This window comes from Osmia lignaria, chromosome 9 (assembly GCF_051020975.1).
Source record: "Osmia lignaria lignaria isolate PbOS001 chromosome 9, iyOsmLign1, whole genome shotgun sequence".
Classification (NCBI taxonomy): Eukaryota; Metazoa; Arthropoda; class Insecta; order Hymenoptera; family Megachilidae; genus Osmia; species Osmia lignaria.
In genome coordinates, this window is record NC_135040.1 from 13,102,276 (window position 1) to 13,122,619 (window position 20,344).

Consider the following 20,344-nt stretch of genomic DNA (forward strand, 5'->3'; position numbering starts at 1 on the left):
GAGTCTAAAGACCATAGTGGAACAGGATATTCGCTCGATTCCAACGATGTCAAAGACAAACCGTGTTCCTGTTTCCGGATATCCTTTCGCGAACGCGTTTGTTCCAAATAAATAAATATCCCATTGTCGTTGGCCGCATCCATTTCGAACCGTTCCGTTGTCGTGGAAAAGAAAAATGAGACCCGGTTGAAGCGGCCCCGTCCTTTTTAAACAGCGAACCGTGCTCGATGCCGCGATACCAGGATAATACGTATGGCCAACTGTTACCCGCCGACAGCCGTGTATCGCTCGCGAGTTCCTCTGCCTCCGAATAAATCGGCCTCCATCAGTTTTGCGGCCGCTGAAAAATGCCCGACGCCGCGACGAAACGAGCACGAAGCTCCGCCTTTTGAAGAAGAGAGAAAAAAAATAATGAATATTACGCGGATTTATGAGGGAACCATAGCAGGGGGTGGTGACGGGGTAACAACGTATACCGGTTGAATAGTAGAAACTGGCGGATGGTTAAAACCAGCAGGAACATCTCGCTAGGCCGAGAGTTAATGTTTTTTCTCTCTTTTTTTTTTTTTCTCACCGCTACGTACGTTGGACAGACATTTGCATTTTACGGGAATCGAACAAGCGAGAACTTGAGGGAACTGGTCTGTGAAATCTCGAAATTTCCTGCCAGTTTCGGTCCGAGCCGCACGTAAAACGACCAGCAGGACAACGGTCACGAGAGCGACGCGTCCAACACCGGACACTGCCTCGCTGTTTAACTCGCTCCCCTCGAATTTAGATGGCCCTTATCCCCCTCGAAGCGTGTATTTCCGTGTCAGCGTAGACCACCGTTTCACCTGGATGACGTTTTAAATTTTAAATCAGCGATAATACGTACGACCGATGGTCAGGCATCTTTGATTGCTTTAATCTTTGAACGGTTGAGCTGAATTTTTCCTAAGTCAAATATCTGTCAAGTGTCCTAAATAATTATTTCTATTGACCCGTGTTGCGTGGCTACGCTATGTCATCGAATCTCGTGAAAAGATTGCCGTGAACGTATGAAATGCGATTGGGTTAATGGTATACGATACGAGCGAATCGAGCAAATTTATTAGAATCCATTAAACGGTGAAACGCTTTTCTCTCTGTTTTTCTCTCCTCTCTCTCTCTCTTCCATCAACGATTGGATCACGATGACGCACGGGAGCCGCTGATTAACTATTCGATTTCCTCGTATCAGCGAGCCGAATTTCAATTACCGAGTCGAAACGGTGGTTTTTGTAAACAGAACGAGAGACTCGGTGCCGGGGCAAAAAGAGGGCGAAAGGGAGGAAGGGTAGCAGCTTTTGTCGACCGCGCATTTACGACGAGTAGCGTCCGTGTCCTGTCCGTTCGCTTCCATTCCTCCTTGTTTAACTTTTACGCTAATCTACTTACAATTACAGAGTACGGATTTACTAGCGGAACGATATCGTCGCTTTGACAACGATCGATTTCGGATAAGCTTCGGCTGCGATCGTTTGACGCGACACTGTATCGTAATTGATCCTTTCATCACTCAAATTTACCCGATTCCATCGTGTTTAGAGGACTCGCTGCGTTATCCTATTTACGAATCGATTCGTATTAATTACAATTTAGCGATCGACGAATTTCACAAAAGATTCGACGTTTCCTATTCGAAAGTCAGTTGCCGAGGCTAAAATTTCAATTTGATACACGATCGAATTTTTCACGTCTCGATTAGTGGCTGTACATCGAGCGCCTTCGACAATTAGCAATCGGTTTTTACTGACGTACATATACGTCGTTCGCATGGAAAGGGTGAAAAGTGAGCGATGCAAGCTACTCGAGGTCCATCAGCCGCGATAGACCGTGTCGCTGAGCAAGCATTGGAAATCGATAACGCAATCCGGTCGACGTCGCGCAAACGTTTTCGCGTGACAGCGGTCGACTGATATGACCCGACGAATGTGACAAACGCTCGTAATGCATGCAGATCGCGAAATGAACGGCCAATGGCGTCGCGTTACTACGAAAAAATTGGAAAGATACGGTGAAAGGAGGAAAGAACGAGACGAACGAACGAAGAGATTTAAGGACCATAGGCAGATACGTGGAGGGAACGAGAGAAAATAAGTGGCAAGAGGGTGAAAGGGCAGAGAGATTGTTTGAAATAAATGAACGCCATCGTTCTCTATCCAAATGACCACTTTTGCCTGGCAGGCATTGTTCATTAACTTTTCGAAGATCGATTAATCCCACGGATTCCGTAGCGGAGGGAAAAAATTCATTCGTCACGGAGATATGAATTGAATTCATAAAGAGACGAGTTCGGTGCGAAGTGAAAAGGGTTCGCTTCGACTTGCTAGCTTAATAACACCTTCGCTCCCTGAGGTATCGTCGCGTGTTTACGAATCAGCATGGATAGTGAAAGCGGCGAAAACACGTCCGGTTGATCGACGAATAGGGATCGTTGGCGAAGCAAGCCGCACGATTTGGTGAAACCAGTTTTGGCCGGGATGTACGCGTCGTTCATTATCTCCCCGGAGGACGATTAATCGTTTGAGGCCATCAACGAGCTCGTTCGCCGCGTTTCGATATTTTCCGTGGCGCGGGCCAAAGCGGCGCGACGCGGACCGCGTGACGCGACAAAGAACCGCAGACCGACGCAAAATGGATTACAACCAGACAGAATGCACTTGCCGGTCGAAATCTTCCGCACCCTTTGTTATCGCAACGAGTCGCAAACGCGTCTCGAATCATCCACCTCTGGATGATTTAATTCTCCCCGATCGGATCAACCGTCCATAAGTCAATCAGAGGGTTAAATAAATTCTTTCTTTATCGAGTAATGAATTTGCATGATAAAGTATCGCGGCTAATTTGCCCGATCATCCGGCGTGTTCCGTAATATCCTTTGAAATTCGTGTTCCAATTTAACGGGAATTATTTTCGCGTCCGATCCTCTGACCCGGCTCGCCTAATTTGGACATATCTATTCATTATCCGTGTCGAAAGCACAAGCTTGTAAATCCGTGACGCGGTCGGCGCAGTCTGAAAATCCTCTCTCTCTTCCTCCTGTTTTCTCTTCTATACGTTTGTTCTCCCTTCTCCCTCTCTCTCCCTCTTGGCTCATTGATTTTTGTCAGCAGAACAAACGAACGTATCCGGCTATATTTCCGGGTAGACAGCGGCTAAACGAACTCGAAAATCCGCCACGCGACCCTCGTCTCGCTTATGCTTCCGATGGATTTACTTTTCAAGAAATAGCCACGACTCGTGTTCCATAGGATTGATGGTTATTAGATTCGATATAACTAATTGAAATAAAAATAGAAAATATCTCTACCAGTCGCTGTATTCGTTTGAAACAAAACGGAACGCGAGAAAAACAGGAAACATCGTTGAAACAAAGCTGAAACCAAAATACAATTGGAAAGTTGGACGCCGCGCGGGGTTTCTCTCGCGGCGCGGGTTAAAGCTTTCGCAGCGAAAATGTTGCTGGAATTTCTAGGAAAGCCGTTAGCATTACCGTCTGATTTCCTGTTGGCGAAAAACAATGGGCCGATACGAGACGCGGCCGGCGTCCTGCGGGAATTTAAAGCCTCTCCGTGAAATTGTAAGGGTTCAATCGGATGTCGGTGGAACAATACTCTGCCGGTGTTCCGTTTGCGGACTATTCTTCGGAATGACCTCTCCTGCCACGGCACTGGCTATCACCTATGTATTTCAAAAAATTCCATTTTTCAACAACAACCGCCACCGTTTCATCGATAAAAAGTAATACACAAAGTGAGGCATTAATTCTCTTCGACCACTATTTTCTTTCATGCTTTTTGTAATTCGGCAAAGTTTTTCTCGCGACTGTTACGCACGGTTTACCGAGGAATTATCGCTTCGATAGGTAACGGGAAGTTTCGAATGAATTTCTATAGGGACCATTAATAATTAGAGCTTTCGAGAGAGAGAGAAAAATTGGCGAAACAGGGACTTAGAAATTTTCATCATTCAACTCGCTTTTCTATAACAACGTATTTTCGTATTATAGTTTTTCTGTTCCGTATAGAGGGATGAAATGAGTATAAGAACGTTTTGCATTTGTATGCTGGACGCTTCCGTATGGACGCGCTGAATTATCGACGCTCAAAACAATGGCCATATCGCTGACGAAATTTTTTGCCCTCCCAGCGAGAAAAGCATTGAAACGTTTCCCTCTTCGTGCGCCACTCACGATTTTTACCTCGTTTGTCCCCCTTGTTCCCCCTCGTTTTCCGCTTTTTCGCTCGCTCGCAGATGCTCTTGCGAATTCTTTTTCCTCTTCTTTTTCTCTCCTCTTTACATGTTTCAAATTTTACGAAAAATTTAAAGTAGGTATACGAAATTAACGTTTTATGAAGTTAAGCCCGAGCTTACATCTTTCATATTTTCCCAATATTTCCGTTTTCCATTCGTCGTGACACATCATTGTCGGGTCCACCCGTGTTCGAATGGAAATAATTCGCTGTTTGAAATTTGTAGTCGCAGGGAAAGACGAAATCATTGACACAGTGGTTCCGCAAAACGGTAGCAGTTTCCGTGGAAGCGAGCCCTTTGAAACCTTTTACCCGGGAGAATACGCGTCTCGTGTGCTTTCAAGAACGCTTCAATGCCGTCGGAATATCGTCGAGACGGTCTCTTTACAGCGGTCGACCTCTTCTTCAGGTTCTACGTTTCGGTGGTTCGTCCGGTGGCGTACAGAAATCCGTCCTCCTGTTCGATCGCCTTGGAGAAAACATAAAGGGCGTAGCCGCATAATTAACCTGTCGACCGTCGAGCGTAATTAGCCGGTGTCGAGTCAACTGTTTGCACGAGACCCGCCAGGAAAACGGGTCTCCTTCTTTTTTCTTCTTTTTCCACGGTTTTCACCCCTGCTGGGCGGAGGCGAATCTTTAATAACGCCAGCCAGACACAGGGCATGTTTCGAGGCAAGAGGAAAAAAAAAAAGAAAGTAAACTATGAAAGAGTCGGGTAAGAAGCAAAGACGACAGTGTCCTTTCAAGAATAGCCAACGGCGAACCGAAGATTCACTCTGTGATAGAAAAAAAAAAAAAAAAAGAAAACACCCCGTTTTCATCGGTAATTGAACTCTCGAGCTTAAGAAACCTGGCCATTCTCGCGAGCTGGCTCGTTAAAATTCCCCATTGCTTATTTAATCCGGTCGTCGATACGACCGATAATGCGAGTCTCCATTCGCCATCGTTTTTCGACTTCGTTAACTCTAGTTCAGTTGAAATCTTGCCATTCTTTCCTGGCTCCTCTTCGTCTGCGAGAAAATAACGAGGCTCCTTTCGACGATTAACCCTCCGTCGCGAGGACGATGAGTTAGGTTCGTCGACACTGGAAACCTTGATTAACCTTCAACTTTTTTTCTCTCCAGGAAAATGAGAAGGAAGATGAGCAGTTGACAAGCGAATCGGTTTCCAGTGATTGGTAATTGACGATACGTCAGACATTTTGGAGGTAATCAAGCATTCAATGTTAGTCGGCTCTGGGCTTAGTTAATCAGTCTCGAAAGCAATTAGTACCCCAATCGGTCTGATATCTCAATCGGCTATTAGTTAACGACAGGGCAATCTGATTTACATACTCTATTTGGATTTTGGTAATTGATAGTTTTCACAAGTTTTATCATATTATCGATAGATGGAAAATTGATCTTCCATGGGATAATCGAAGGTAATATCGAATAGACGGATAAATCACGTGAAATCTGGTTAAGGTAACGGGGTGTCCGGCATTGTTTGCGATCTTTTGCATAGGATAACCACGGTTATTGAGACAGCCAGCAATTTGTACTTGCTCCGTGAGTCAGATAACAGAGTTTCCGTTCTCGAGGCTATATTAATGAGAAAAGCGATAGGATAAGGGTGTCGCGTTCCAAACTAGAAGATCACAGTCACAACGAGGCTTTAAATTAATAAAGATAAGTTCGATTATCTCGCCAAATCGAAACACGAACGGATCCTTGGAACCTCCTTCGATTTATCGAATAAAAGAATATCTTCTGCAGAATCCACAACCATGCACTTTTTTCTGCATTAAAAATAAAAAACTGTTTCCACGCGATGAGCAACTTTAAATACCGAGGGAAACTTAAAGAAAGCACGTTGAAACGGGTTCACCGGTTGAAAGTTTCTCTTTTTAAAGGTCTGTATCATTAATTCGAATGGAGAAAATGAATAGAAAAAAAGAACTGGCTGTTGCAATGGGTTTTATTTCGCAGAAACACCGTTTCCCAACACTTTAATCGAGTTGCTTTAATTTCGAGTTCGAGCGAAAGGCGAGTGTTTTAAAGTGAATACAGGCAAGTTTGAACAATGGCTCGTGTTAATATTGCACGATATTTAACCGGTTAATGCACGATATATCCATTTACAAATTTTAGACAAGTTACGACGTAAATTGCACGCCATGATATTTAAACTGCTTTTGATGATTTAACACTTTGACAGCCACGTATTTTATGAAATCAGCAGCTTGTAACTTTTTGTACCACGTACATGTGTTTTAAACACAACTGGTAGAAAATGTTACCCTTCGAAAGGAATTTCTCGTTGCCTTCAGCTGTTCTTTTTTACTTTGAAAGATTCGACCCCACGATTCTGAGCGTTCGCAACGTGTTATACGAAACTTTTGGACGCAATAACGACGTGTTTCTGTTCGCGGCGAGAAACACAGCCGCAGGCGAAGCGAGAGCTTCCTCGGCACATCTTCGAACTTTCAATAGGGTTCCCTTACCTCGCCTCCTCCCACGCTTCCTTCGCTACCTTGATTGACGGCTGACGAGTATTTGAACCGAGAAGCAAGATAAACTAATCAGCCCGTTGATAGATCGATTAAACTATTGCTCTCGTAAATTAAATTTAAATTGCTGCACTCGACTTATCTACCAAATTAATCGTTTCTGACAAACCGAGTAACCATTCTAACTACTATGTGCTAACAAGAATATTCCATGCTTAATTAGAGAAATAAAGGGTAGAGGACAAATTCCATTACTTAAATTAGCGAATGAAAGCGTTAGATTAAAATAGAAGTCCTTGTTAACCCAGATCGTTCCGCGTCTGACTAAGCGCGGATACCTACTACTGCGCCAGTAGAATAACGCCAATATATGTCAGGCGATCGAGAAAAGGAGAGTGCAGTGCACTTTTGAATAGCGTTACATTTATGGTAATAATGCTAAGTAATGAATTATATCCTTAATAGTTGTAATTACAAAACGTGTCTGACTATTCGTGTATATTTTCACTTGCTACTGTAATTTAGTACATGTATCAAGTTGTTGCAGACCAAACTCTCAACAACCATAAGTTTGTTTACCAGAATATTTATTGTTAAAGCCATTATATATTTAACCGCAATTGCTGACTCTAATAAACCTCGATCATTTATTCCGAAGGTTCATAATTTCTGATTGTAATTTCTCAAACTAACACCGTGTACCGTGTTATTAGTCGTAATGCGCTTTCTGTAAATGTTACGTTTCATTACCAATTGCCTTCGTTAAGGAATTTCCTGATTGAAATTCGTAACTGTACAATACACAAATTTCAAGCTGCATTGTTCGTTGTAATTGACAAGCAAAACCCTTTCGTATTAATACACCATTAACATTAAGTTAGAAATTGTAGCATATGAGATATTCAGTGTAAATCGGGCGTATATCGTGTCAGTCAAGTCTTTTACAATTTTTATACCAGCTAGATTTCTCACGTTCCAACTCGAGTCACGCTTCAAGCTTCATACTTTCGCGCTTTGTATTCACACTTTGGCTTCGCGCTCTTTTGAAGATCGCAACCCCAGCGACAGCTTGGCGACGCAAACCATCTTTGTGTGAAATTTTCTTTTCTCTTTCTTTTTTTTTTTTTTTTCTCAAAGTTTCACGCAGCTAGCCAACACGCGTTGAATGTGTTTCGAACGACAAAGCGATCGAGTCGACGAAAAGTCTCCGTGGACGTTTCTTTCCCGTACCAGTTTCCAGCCAGTTTCGAGATAATAATTAAAAGCTTATCGCGAAAATTGGCTGGCCGCCAGGCGACCGTGGATATTGCAGATTCGACGATGGTACAGAGAGAGAGAATGAAAAAGTGAGAGGGGAAAAAACGAGGAGCAAGAAACGGAAGGTGCGCCGGCCGAAACTCGAATAAATTGCTTTAATTAAATAACTCCCCTTTTCGAAAATTGGTTTCGTGCTTGGTGAAGCGCTAACTGCCACACTTTCAGCACGGCTCTTGGCTTCGTTCACCAGAGGCTGGCGCGTATCGTTTCGCGAACGTGATCACGAAATTTCCACAGGAATGATCGTAATCGTCGCAGCGAGATTAGAAGTAACAATAGAAAACATTTTAACGTTATGAAATTTTTCGCGTATGCGCGATGGTAATGAAATGTTCGTAAATTAAAATGTATTAAAAAATTATAGTAGAGATGGATTGTGACTAGTGTAAATAAATCGATCGATTCCATCGAACAGAGATATGAAGGGGAAACTTTGTTGGTCGTTGAATGACCGGATATGACCAGGATTTCAGCGTTTCCGCCATTCGTGACGGGATGTTTCAGGCTGGTTGGCAAACCCTTCTCCTGTCTCTCTGGCCGTGTCTCGCATTCGTGGCTATTTCGAGCCAGCATCAGAGCCGTCGAAGCGAAATGCAAACAGGGGAATGCCAAACGAGCGGCGTCTAGCTCGAAATCTGACCGGACGGGATTCGAATAAACGGCAATTAACTGTTCCTCCACCTAGCCGCAATTAAACGTTTTTAGGTCTATCGGAGAAACGTGTCCGGTTGCCTCTCAGTAGATTTCAAAGCACAGAATCAAGTGCAGTAGTCGCTTGAAAGGGATCGACCTGTTCCGATTCAATTCCAGATTCAGAGGACGAGATTCGTTTGAGAAATTCGCTTGCCACGGAAACCAAATCTTCTGACATGTCACTGCTAACTTCAAAACGTTTCTACGACCTTTGCATTCGTTTCTGTTTTCCATTTATTTCAGCGTATTTTTACGCTGATCCTTGCAATAATATTTTCAATAAACAAAGTTGAAAATTTGGAGAAATTTTTCCCAATGTTCTCTAGCGAAAGAATTGAATTCTAAATTGTTTAGTAAAATTAGTTTGTAAAAATTCTACGTTCGAATGCATCGAACTTTAGTGGCAATCGAGGACCGTTCGTCCATCGTTTCGTGAATTAACCCGCGCGAGTTTGGATGGTTAAAAGCAGAATTTACATGAGAAATTTTTCGACGTCATCCAGCAGGGAGTATGGGTTTTTTCAATTTTTACCCTGGCGCCGGTGAACTTTTTAATTCCAACGACACGAGTTTTTGCTTTCAACACGGCAAACCGATGCGATGAACGAAACGTGCGTGCGATTTTTCAGCTTCGTATTTCTTGCGCGATCGCGTCTCGTTTTTTTCTTCGTTAAATAAACCCACGTTCGAACGCAATTTAAAAAAAATATACACTCCAACTCGTAAGCTTCGTGCTTCTATACAATTGAATCCGCGTCAGTTTCAATAATTTTTAAACCAACAAAATTACTTTTTTATTTTACGTTCACTACTATTCGATAAAATAAATATAAACTAAATCGCAAATGCCTGTGTACCTGTGCGTTGAGTATATACTATTTCAAACTTTTTATAACTATGAAAATAAAACATGTATAGAGGAGAGTGTACAGTGAATTGGACCATGATTTTTAAAATATTGATTTTGTAGAAATAAAAATAATTCACTCGTTCTACCAAGGTGAAAATATTTTTGATTTAAAAAGGGTTAAATCCAGTCTTCCTGTTCATACAGTTCGTTCGTGTCTCTAAAACTGATCTTCCCAACTTTTACTTATCCGGCATACCCTTTAAAGATTCATGTATGCATGCTCGTACGATAAATGCCTCGACTTTTCTCGCAAACTTCCTTCCCCCAGGATTAAGTTTTCGTCCGGTGCAGTTTCGCTGGCTTGCCAAGATCTTGATTAAATTCGCGACGAAATGACTTTATTGCGTTTTTCCCTCTACCCTGTTCCATTCAACTGTTCGAATTTTTCTCTATCTCTTCTTTTTTTTTTTCTCTCTCTCTCATTCGATTGTACTCTCGTAACATAGCATCCCTTGGAATTTCGATTTTCCCAAACAGAGCTGACTGTATTGTTTCGTTGTTTTTCGAGATCTTTGATCCTGGACGGCAATAAAATAGTTTTGCGAGGCCATCGAGCTAGCGGACAGAGATTTTCACGTAACACTGGCGTGGTCGTTTTTCACGCCATCAAGGCGATAGAGGAACAAACGCGTCCAACGAATTTATTACGCGTTCGAAGCAGCGTTTAACCCGTCACGCGACTGGCAACCGAGTAAATATTTTCACGGCCTATCGACTAACCGGAAATGGACATTTTTTCCCAAAGTTCTATCGCTATACTTTTGTTTTTTTTTTTATTTTAACCCCGATGAACGTAATCGTTTCGAGAAGAAACGCATCGATTAACACTGACTGGTGATGAGTTTCCCGTTGTAGCCGTTCAACGATCCACGCTAGTCCGTTAAAACTTTGTTAATTATTAGTTCGGGAAATTATTAATTACTGATAGGCTAATCGCCTGGAGATACTGTTTTCCCCAGTTTATCCTGTTTAAACTCTTGTCTGAGTCGTGTATACACGTCGTTGATCCAGAATTTGCATTATTTGTTCGAAACTTTCGAAATGAAATAAAGCTTGATAATTAAAAACAAATTACATTGATAAAACGATCATGCTGTAATTCCGAAAACTTTTTGAACAAGCTTCGTTCAGCGGAGAATTCACATATCCCGGCAGCGTCGCTATTCGAAAAAAAATGTTAATTTCGGCCACATTCTCTCATATCCCTCTGCACGGCTTTCAAACAGCCGCGAAACTCGTCCATGAAGAATCTCGTTACTTCGGGAACGCCCATAAATCCACGTCGCTTTTGAAAGCTTCGGAAATTGGGAAAGCGCGTTGCAACGTACTTTCACCCCTTCCTTCTACCTTCTTCTCTGTTTCTATCTCTCTATCTATCTCTATTCCCTCGAATCTATGCACGTGTGCGCCATGCTGTCTCATTCTCTTTCTGTCCGGCCACCACGTTTGCATCCCCCACACTGCTATTCCTTTTCTCGTGTGAAAAGCGTAGCCGATATTATCGGCCCCAGACGAGCTCCTCGCCACTTCAAATGCACGCGATACCAATGTTTCCTGCCGGATAAGGGATTCGAAAGAGAAGGGATGCACGGAAACCTTTCCGCTTTGCTCTGCTTCGACGTGCAATCTGTTCGTTTAGTAAATTTTTCATTTTTAACGAAATAATTTAAGAATATTTTCACTTTCACTCTATTGTCTCGATTCAGAGTGATTTCATAATCGCTAGCGCTGGCAGGAGCCGATAATTGGGCCGGTGCAAGTTATATTTGCCAGTGTATCTGGCCACGACATAAATCAGCAGTGATCCATGCGTGGCACGCTGGAAAAATATATTGCGGGGCCGGCCGTTTATCGCGGCTACGTCAGCCGGCAATATTACATTTTCAAAAGTTATAACACGCCCCCGCTATTTATCGTTGCCAGAGGTACGATGCCCCTGCCCCTTCCGTTTCCGTTTCTCTTTCTTTCCTACCCTCCCAGCTTCGCGTAATCCTTTTTCCACGCCATTCTTAACCTGTTAACTGGTGGAAGTGCACTTGTCGATAATGTTTCAAAATTCTGCTCCTTCTACAGAGAGCTCTGCAATATCTTCGATAAGGAAATAACGATATCTTTGAAAACACGGCACGCCTTTTAAGCGGATATATTAAAAAATCTGGTTACCGGCTATTATGGATAATCAATGAACGACTACAAAGTAATGAAAAAGTTCATAAACGCGCGAATATGTGTAAAAAAGAAATTGAAGAATGTGATTAAACTTTCTCCATCAGCTGCCTTGTTACAGTGCACAGATTTGCGATTTGTTCACGAAGTGTAAAATACAGCGATTTATAGCGGAGGTTTACTTTACTTTACTTTACCTTCGATCGAAAAATGTGCCGGTTAACAGGTTCAAACGACGTCGCGCCCGCGAGTCTCTTTCACCCTCAAATATTTGGCCCGGATATAACAGCCTGTTCCCGTGTACTTTCCAGATTTTCCTCCGTGGACCATGATAAAGAGGAAGCCAGGCCTGCGGATCCCCATTGGCTTCCGCTTCCGCCGCCGTCGACCACTCGACAAACACTTGGCGGGAATCGTTCAGACGTTCGCACACCCTGCGTCTTCTTGGAGCACCAGACTCCACAGTTGCTACGATTTTTTCAACTCTCCTTTAAAAATATCACCGTAATTAAATGATTCGATAATCGAATCCATTTGGTCCCGAAAGGAAAACCCGTTTTCCCGCCAGAAGTCGGAACAAGTATTCGAATGAAGATTCGATCGCGCGCTTTGGGACTCGGACCAACTTAATTTCCCCCGTTTCCTCGCGATTTTCCGTGTCGCGTCAGCGAAAGGAACTTGCCTCTTTGACTTTCCTCTTTTTCCCGTCGCATAGCCAGCAACGGGCAACGCTTTATTGCGTGATTTCCAGTCGTAACGGGATGAAAGTATCGACTGGAGTACCGTTCGCCAAGGGACTCGGACGAAATCAATTTCGGATCCTCTTTTCTGTCCCCTGATTCCAGTTACCGGTCGGAAGGAACGGAATAACTAGATTCTCGAAAAAGTATCGACAGCCCGGAGGAAATCAATCACGCTTCGCGGACGCTGCGTTCAAACGAGATTTCCTCTTCGACATCGAGCCGAACGCAATCATTTGAACGTGGTAGATTGAACAGAACGGAAGAAAACAAGATCACACGCTCGGTTAACTCATCTCTGATTCAAACATTTGTTTAAATAAGTTTGCCTTTGTTCCCGTTACTCGCTGAGATTTCTATCAATTTCAAAGAACGATCCCGAAGTTTTCGGTACGATACGTTCGGTATTACAGAAGATTAAGCCAAAAAGAAATTCGGTCTTATTTAAACTATTGAATTGTTTAACTGGTTTCAGTATCGAAACTGTATTAGTCTATCGCAAAAGCGTTAAATGGTAACAATAGCCCTTTCGGAACGGCTGAAACTCGCTTTCTCTAAACGTTCTAGAGTCTGAATTCTAGACACCTGGTTCGTGCGCCGAAACTTACTCTCTAAGCTTAAGAACTTTCACTGTCGCCCTCGTACAAGCTTAGCCAACTTGAATGCATTCCCGTGACTCGAACTTTTCCAACGTTACAAACTTTTTCACTATTATGCTATCAAATTTTCAACAAGATTCGAAGGATTTTCACGCGAGACCCGTACTCCCTCGAGAACGTTCACGATGCTCTAAAGCGAAAGTAAGGAATTGTACTTTAAACGCGGCTAACTTTTTCACTGCTGTACTTATCGAATTTTTAGTATAACACGATTCCCGGCTGATCTAATCGATCAATCGGTATTTGCGTAATAGCAATCTTCGTGTAAAAAGTTGAAACGATCCTACGATCAAAGAAGATAGGAATGAAAAAGAGAGAAGATAGAGAAATAGAGGAGCGATTCGACGAGGGAATTTACGGTCCCGGTGTGTCCTCCCGCTTACCCAACGCCATTCTTCCTTATCATTGTCTATCCCATGGCAGGTGGTACCCGGAGGCTGGGAAACAAGACCTCTTAGACTCCTCGTCATAGACGCTTCTTGAACGATTTATCGAGCCACTCGGTCAGAACGGACCGGCATTACCTGCCGCGAATTTTCCAGCCAAACGAGTTTTCGGTATTCAACGAGAAAATGTCGCAGACACCCTCTCCCCGGATCAGATCGATGCAATCTTCTTTCTACCTGGAAATTCTCCTCTTTCGAGTGTCTCCTTACGGAACGAGAGAATTTCTTGATTAGTCGATCGCTACGACCTGTGGGGCCATATCTGAACGAGAATGAGATAATTTCTTTCGTTTCTTCTTTTGTCGCGGAAGCCCGGGAAGGTCATTACGAATCGCAATAAAATTTACAAAACTGTGTAAATCATGGATGCTCGTATATTTCCTTCGCCTGCCTTTTTTTCGTGAATGCGTTTTAGATTTCAAAGTAGTCCCTCCCTTTCTCAGGCAATGAACGTCCCATTGACGTCCACTGAATCCAGAGGAAAATTGCAGTTTTCCCGTTTTTTCCCTTTCCTCCTTTTATTTTTTTTTTTTTTTCGTTTGTGACACGAGAAATTTATGAAGCTCCATGAAACTCGAGGACCAAACTGAACACGGGCGAGATGGAATCGTCCGATAAATTTGGCGAATAGCGGGCAAACATTTTTTCATCCAAACGAGTCTTTTGACTAGCGCTCGCGACCATCCATCCGGGGAAATAAAACGGAGGAAAGCGTGAAAGCTGGATAATCGTGGAAGATAGTCGACTTTAATCGGACCTTTACGCTTCTCGAACGTCTAGTTGACCTTCGTCACTGTCGAACTTGTCGATTACGTGGGGCAAAAAGGAGGCTAAAACCTGTCGTGTGCCAACGACGATTTAAACCTTTTTGAGCTCGACGAAGAGACGGGAAAAAGTAGTCTTTAAAAATATTTCATAGAAAGCATCGCATTTACAAAGAAGGGATTAACCTTTTTCCTTCGAAATCTATGGGAAGGACGGGTGAAAAGTATTTCTTTTTAAAAAAAAAAAAGAAAGAAGGAAACTCGTAAGAATTTTCAAGTAGACAACATTCTGCTTCCATCCGACCGAAAGAAATCTAATTCTCAGCGTCCTACCTTCGAGCATTTTATCTTCCCTGGCGTTGTAATTTCGAGAAACGCATAAATTTCAGCTTCTCGTCACGCTGACGTATCGGACCGTTCGCTCCGGGCGTCCCTGTTTCGGTATAAATAAGAAAACTCTCCGTTAAAGGGTCTTCGACGTCTCTGTGACGGTCGAGAGGAATCGTGCTTTCGATCTCCTTGATGGCAAAGAGAAGTAAAAAAAAAAAAAAAAAAAGAATAATCAGAAACGAATCACCCAAAGATACTCTTTTTGCCTCTTTGAAAAGTGACGCTGGTTCGAGTTGAAAGAGGAGAGAAGTCCAGGATCGCGGGAATTAAGCGACGAGGTTAAAAGGTGGAAACGATGGTGAAAAGATGAAAGCAGGAGCGGACGGGAATGGCGTCGAAAGGGGTTGCCAGGGCGAAACGGGCCTGTGTAAGTATTAAGCGGGCTGCGTTCGCGCGCACGAGAAACTTTCACAAAGCGTTTTCGAGGTAGTTGAGCGATACTTTGGTAGCGGGTGAAGAGCGTGGAGGCGGCGAAGAAAAAGAAGCTCGTGGGAAATAACGCCACCGCCAGCGAGCGTGTCCTTATGCTTACTCGAGGCCGTTCCTTCTTATCATTGTTCCCAGCCAACCTCCAGAATCTTTCAACTTCCTACGATGCTGCTCGACCTTCTCTGCATGAATGACTCCCGCCAACTGGGTCAATCTTCCTACGAGATCCTTTCTCTCGTACCTACTTTCTGCTCACCGCGCGATAATACGTTCATCGAGTCATCGAGCCTGCCCAGCATTTCTCCGAGAAATTTCTATTTATCGTAAAAGTCGAACCGATGCTGCATCAATTTTAAATGCTTTCACTGCTAGCTTATTGACCAGTAAATACGAAACAGCAGCGCACAGAGTCGGTTGTTCGAATATTAATATTGTCACCATATGCGTCGCCGACTCGTGACGATGCCATTATTTGGAAGCACGCGTGTTGCCGCGATGAATATTTCAGGATACAATTTTGATCGTGCACCGGCCTACCGTGTGTATATCATTTTTATACCCGTTCGTGGATTTTTCAGTGGAAAAGGGGGTGGTTACAAAGCAACCTGCCTGTTACGAATTCAAGCTACGATTTGTGGACACGGATTCCAGGAGAATTTTCGTTCAAACTGGTCAACAAAGTACGGCGTTTTGTTTAAGTGCTATAAATTTACCCACGTAAATATTGAAGCAGAAGAATGAAAGCTAATAAACAGAACGGGAACAGTGAATTTATAACGGTGAACAGGAAATCGTTTCAACTCAAGAGGACCCATATTTACCGGGAAATTATACGCGCCTGATGGTTATCGATAATAATTTATCAATAAGTCGTCACTTGGGAATACATGGCCAGGCTGTAGCTCGGAATTTAACGAAAAATAATATTGACTATGCGAGATAAACACGCTAAGTATTTATGGAATTTGTAATATACCCGTTCATATTTTACTGCGAAAATTTGCGAAACAAATATGCCGGACAAACGACGCGTTAAATTTTCAAGCGAGCTTGTCCCTTTTTGTTTCACGAGTAAATGCTTTTTAATTTAATCAATAAAATAGCGAAATAATATAATTCGTATGTTCTAAATACCTCTGTTCCTAACTTGAAACAGTCCCCGCTCACAGACCGAAACGTTTCAAGAACTGGAAACAACTGAGCTCCGGCTCTGCGTCGAATGCGTGAAATTTGTAAACATATCCCGACCTCGTCTCGTTGGACGGATTATAGAATTCCTGGATGAAACATTGAGAAACACAAGTTACGTTCGCCTGAGGCAAGAAAGAGAAGAGATCTTACTATTTCTAAATTCTTTGACAAATAAAGATTGACATCCGCTATTTTTGTATTTACCTTTGGCTGTATTTAGGAGCGGCATTCACAGGAAGTAGTTGTTCGCCTTCGGGAGGATCCTCGACTGTCTTCCGTTTCATCCAAGCTCGATGGAATTTCACGTAAACGTTGCCCTTGGGACCGTACCGGGAAACATGCTACGTGTAAGGCAGTCGGGATGAAAAAAAGAAGAGGAAAACGCACGACTCTTCTCTGCTTGGTCTATTAGGCACGTACAGTGTGGAGCGAGTGGCATTGTGCCGCTTGTACACAGTTTCTTCGTCCATTCCTCTACCCTTTAAACTCGTTCATTTCACCTGTTCCATCCCCTTCTGTTTGTTGCCTTCTTCGCTTCCTGCCGCCCTCCGTACATTTCAAACTCTTCCTCTCGCACTTTGTTTTCCACCAATCTATTGACCCTGCCGAACGTTTCCCGTTACGTGAACTTGCCACCTGCTTTCTTTCCAGAGAAATATATTTTCATTGGAACATCGGGTGTATTTTATTCGGTCAATTTTCCAATGATCCGTTATTAGCAACGTCTTCAACGAACTCCGGTAGCGGTATGCAAATTGAACGTGTAGGAAAAGCGTACGGTGAAGTGTTTGGTGTGTCGTGGAGCATGGCCGAAATACTGAGAGGATGTCGGACGAAAAGACTGATACGATTCCCTCGGGCGTAAGTGGGAAAGGTTGAAAGGGTGGCGACGATTCCGACGTCTCTGCGAGAGGGACGCGTAAAATGCTGAACGAGACCCGGTACGGGAACGAATGGAAATTTCTGCTTCGCGCAGCATCGACGACCGGGGGCTTTGAATTTAAATGGCCTTTCAAACAACGTTACTTACGGTTCTACCTCCGGCGAGCCGATGCCCGTTAAATGTGTAACGAGTTAACCGCGAACGCGGAATATTTTCGCGGCCGACCGGTTCTCCGTCGCCGGAATTCTAATGGGATTCCAGTTTCACTGTTTTCTCTCGTTCAGACTCTACTCCTTTGCCAGTGTCCTTGCTCATCCATTTTTATCCATGCGAACAGCATTATCGCGATTCGAAAGGAGGATTCAGAGAGCAGTAGCTTTCGTATGAAAAATAAAAATTTTCTGTTTATCGAACAACTGTGGACACTGTGACAATTAAATGTAGAATTAAACAATTAAAAAGTCCGATAATTTACCATTAAACTTTCACTGTACTCACGTTCATTCCTCGGCAGAAGGAATAATTTGCGAACGATTTAGCATCGGCTCGGAGCGACGCGTTATTACGATACGCGTTCGCGCAAGCTGTTAAATAAATCTCGTTCTGTCGGGTCATCGTCGTCAATTTACTAACGAAGCCCATTCATAAAAACCCGTTGGACGAAGGGGCGGCGTCGGGAAACTACATTTAATTACGGAACTTTTCGATATTCATATTGGATGCTTGCTTGTTCAGAATCCGTGATAATTCGACCCTGAATATCCACACTGGAATAGTTGAAGTTGGCTTCCTGCATTTTTTTTTTCTTTTTTTTTTTCATCTCTCCCTTTATTCCAATTTGATTTTTCACCGTTTTAATGAAATTTTATTATTTTCAAGACCGACAACTAGTTTCGCAGGATTAATGGTTTTTGTCATTTGTCAGAAATACCAAAGGACATTATTTATAGCTGTTGTATGTTGATACCATCGAATAATTTATGATTTGGTTGTCGCGGTATCGCTTCCAATTAACGCGAGCAATAATTTTCACTTTAAATAATGTAAACGATCAACGATCGTATCGTGTACGAATTTTACAACATCAAAAACAATTGTTTTTGTCAGCCCCGTGTAAAACACGATCGTCGTAATTTCCATCGATGTTATAATTCCTCTGAAGTCGAACAAAGGGTATAGCAGGATAAGATGGTCAAAAGTGCCCTTGAGCTGAATTTGCTTTGCAATGCACCATTCAATAGCATATCCCAAAAAACCATGGTACACCAAGTTTCAACCCTGTACCTCAACCGGGAGGGTAGTTACAGGGTAAGAAAGAAAAAGTAGTTTTTGCCATATTTTCCCTATTTAATGGCATTCAAAAAATCTGAAAAAATTCTAGAATATTCTAGCCATGTTTCTTTATGATTGTGAATTTTCTCAGTTTTTTCGGTTGCAAATCCTAGGCGTGAAAAATCAAAAACGCAAAAAAAAGTCGAAAAATAGAGATTTCGGGTAGAAGCTTTCGAGACACTAGATTTTTACTTTTACAGTAGTTAGATATTAGCATGACTGGTGTCCTCAATTTTTTTCAGATTTTTCATTCTGGTGCGTCAAACCGAAAAAAATCAAAAACCGATATTTTCAACATATTTCGTGCGATAACATGAGAAATACTTTCAATTTCTACATTTCCTTTACACACTTAGTGCATTATGTGATTTCGAACATTTTTGCACTGGATGCAGTAAAATCTGAATGGAGAGAGTGAAGTTATTATAAATAATTGAAAATTACGCACCTTATCCTCTAAAATATTAGAAAGTTTTTTAACGTTGACGATGGATAAGTCGGTAAGGTGTCCGACTATGGAACCGGTGGAAACTTTTTTGCCACGAGTTCGCGCCCCATGAATGTACAATTCTATTTTTTGTCATAAAACAATTTTTTTTTAAATTATTAATCACATAAGAATACACAATAATCATTTAATAACGTATGAAAATAATTTTGAAATATTTTATTATTAAGTATACATAAAAATAAGTGGTGCACTACCGATTTTCTGATTTCGTACTGTTCTAATTACGGATAGCTCCCAATATTTTGTTAATTGAAAAGCTGTGTGGTTGTTGGTTTATGATGGATATTGAAAGCAATACAGATATGTATATTTTACCTTAATTGTACATATAGCCAAAGAGTCGGTTGTGTACCACTGATTTTTATGTATACTTAATAATAAAATATTTCAAAATTATTTTCATACGTTATTAAATGATTATTGTGTATTCTTACGTAATTAATAACTTAAAAAAAAATTGTTTTATGACAAAAAATAGAATTGTACATTCATGGGGCGCGAACTCGTGACAAAAAAGATCCCAGCGGTTCCATAGTCGGACACCTTACCGACTTATCCATCGTCAACGTTAAAAAACTTCCTAATATTTTACAGGATAAGGTGCGTAATTTTCAATTATTTATAATAACTTCACTCTCTCCATTCAGATTTTACTGCATCCAGTGCAAAAATGTTCGAAATCACATAATGCACTAAGTGTGTAAAGGAAATGTAGAAATTGAAAGTATTTCTCATGTTATCGCACGAAATATGTCGAAAATATCGGTTTTTGATTTTTTTCGGTTTGACGCACCAGAATGAAAAATCTTAAAAAATTTGAGGACACCAGTCATGCTAATATCTAACTACTGTAAAAGTAAAAATCTAGTGTCTCGAAAGCTTCTACTCGAAATCTCTATTTTTCGACTTTTTTTTGCGTTTTTGATTTTTCACGCCTAGGATTTGCAATCGAAAAATCTGAGAAAATTCACAATCATAAAGAAACATGGCTAGAATATTCTAGAATTTTTTCAGATTTTTTGAATGCCATTAAATAGGGAAAATATAGCAAAAACTACTTTTTCTTTCTTACCCTGTAACTACCCTCCCGGTTGAGGTACAGGGTTGAAACTTGGTGTACCATGGTTTTTTGGGATATGCTATCG

General features: G+C 42.1%; 1 protein-coding gene across 17 annotated transcripts in view; it reads left to right on the plus strand.

Annotated features, from left to right (window-relative positions):
• Window positions 1-20,344, plus strand: part of LOC117605090 (uncharacterized) — a 116,098-nt gene that overhangs the window by 56,580 nt on the left and 39,174 nt on the right. The window contains exon 4 of one of the 17 annotated variants that reach the window (XR_013062767.1): window positions 16,694-16,885. The exons of the other annotated variants lie outside the window; for them this stretch is intronic. The gene's annotated coding sequence lies outside the window, so the exon portion shown is untranslated. The remainder of the gene's footprint in view (window positions 1-16,693; window positions 16,886-20,344) is intronic. 17 annotated transcript variants of the gene reach the window in all.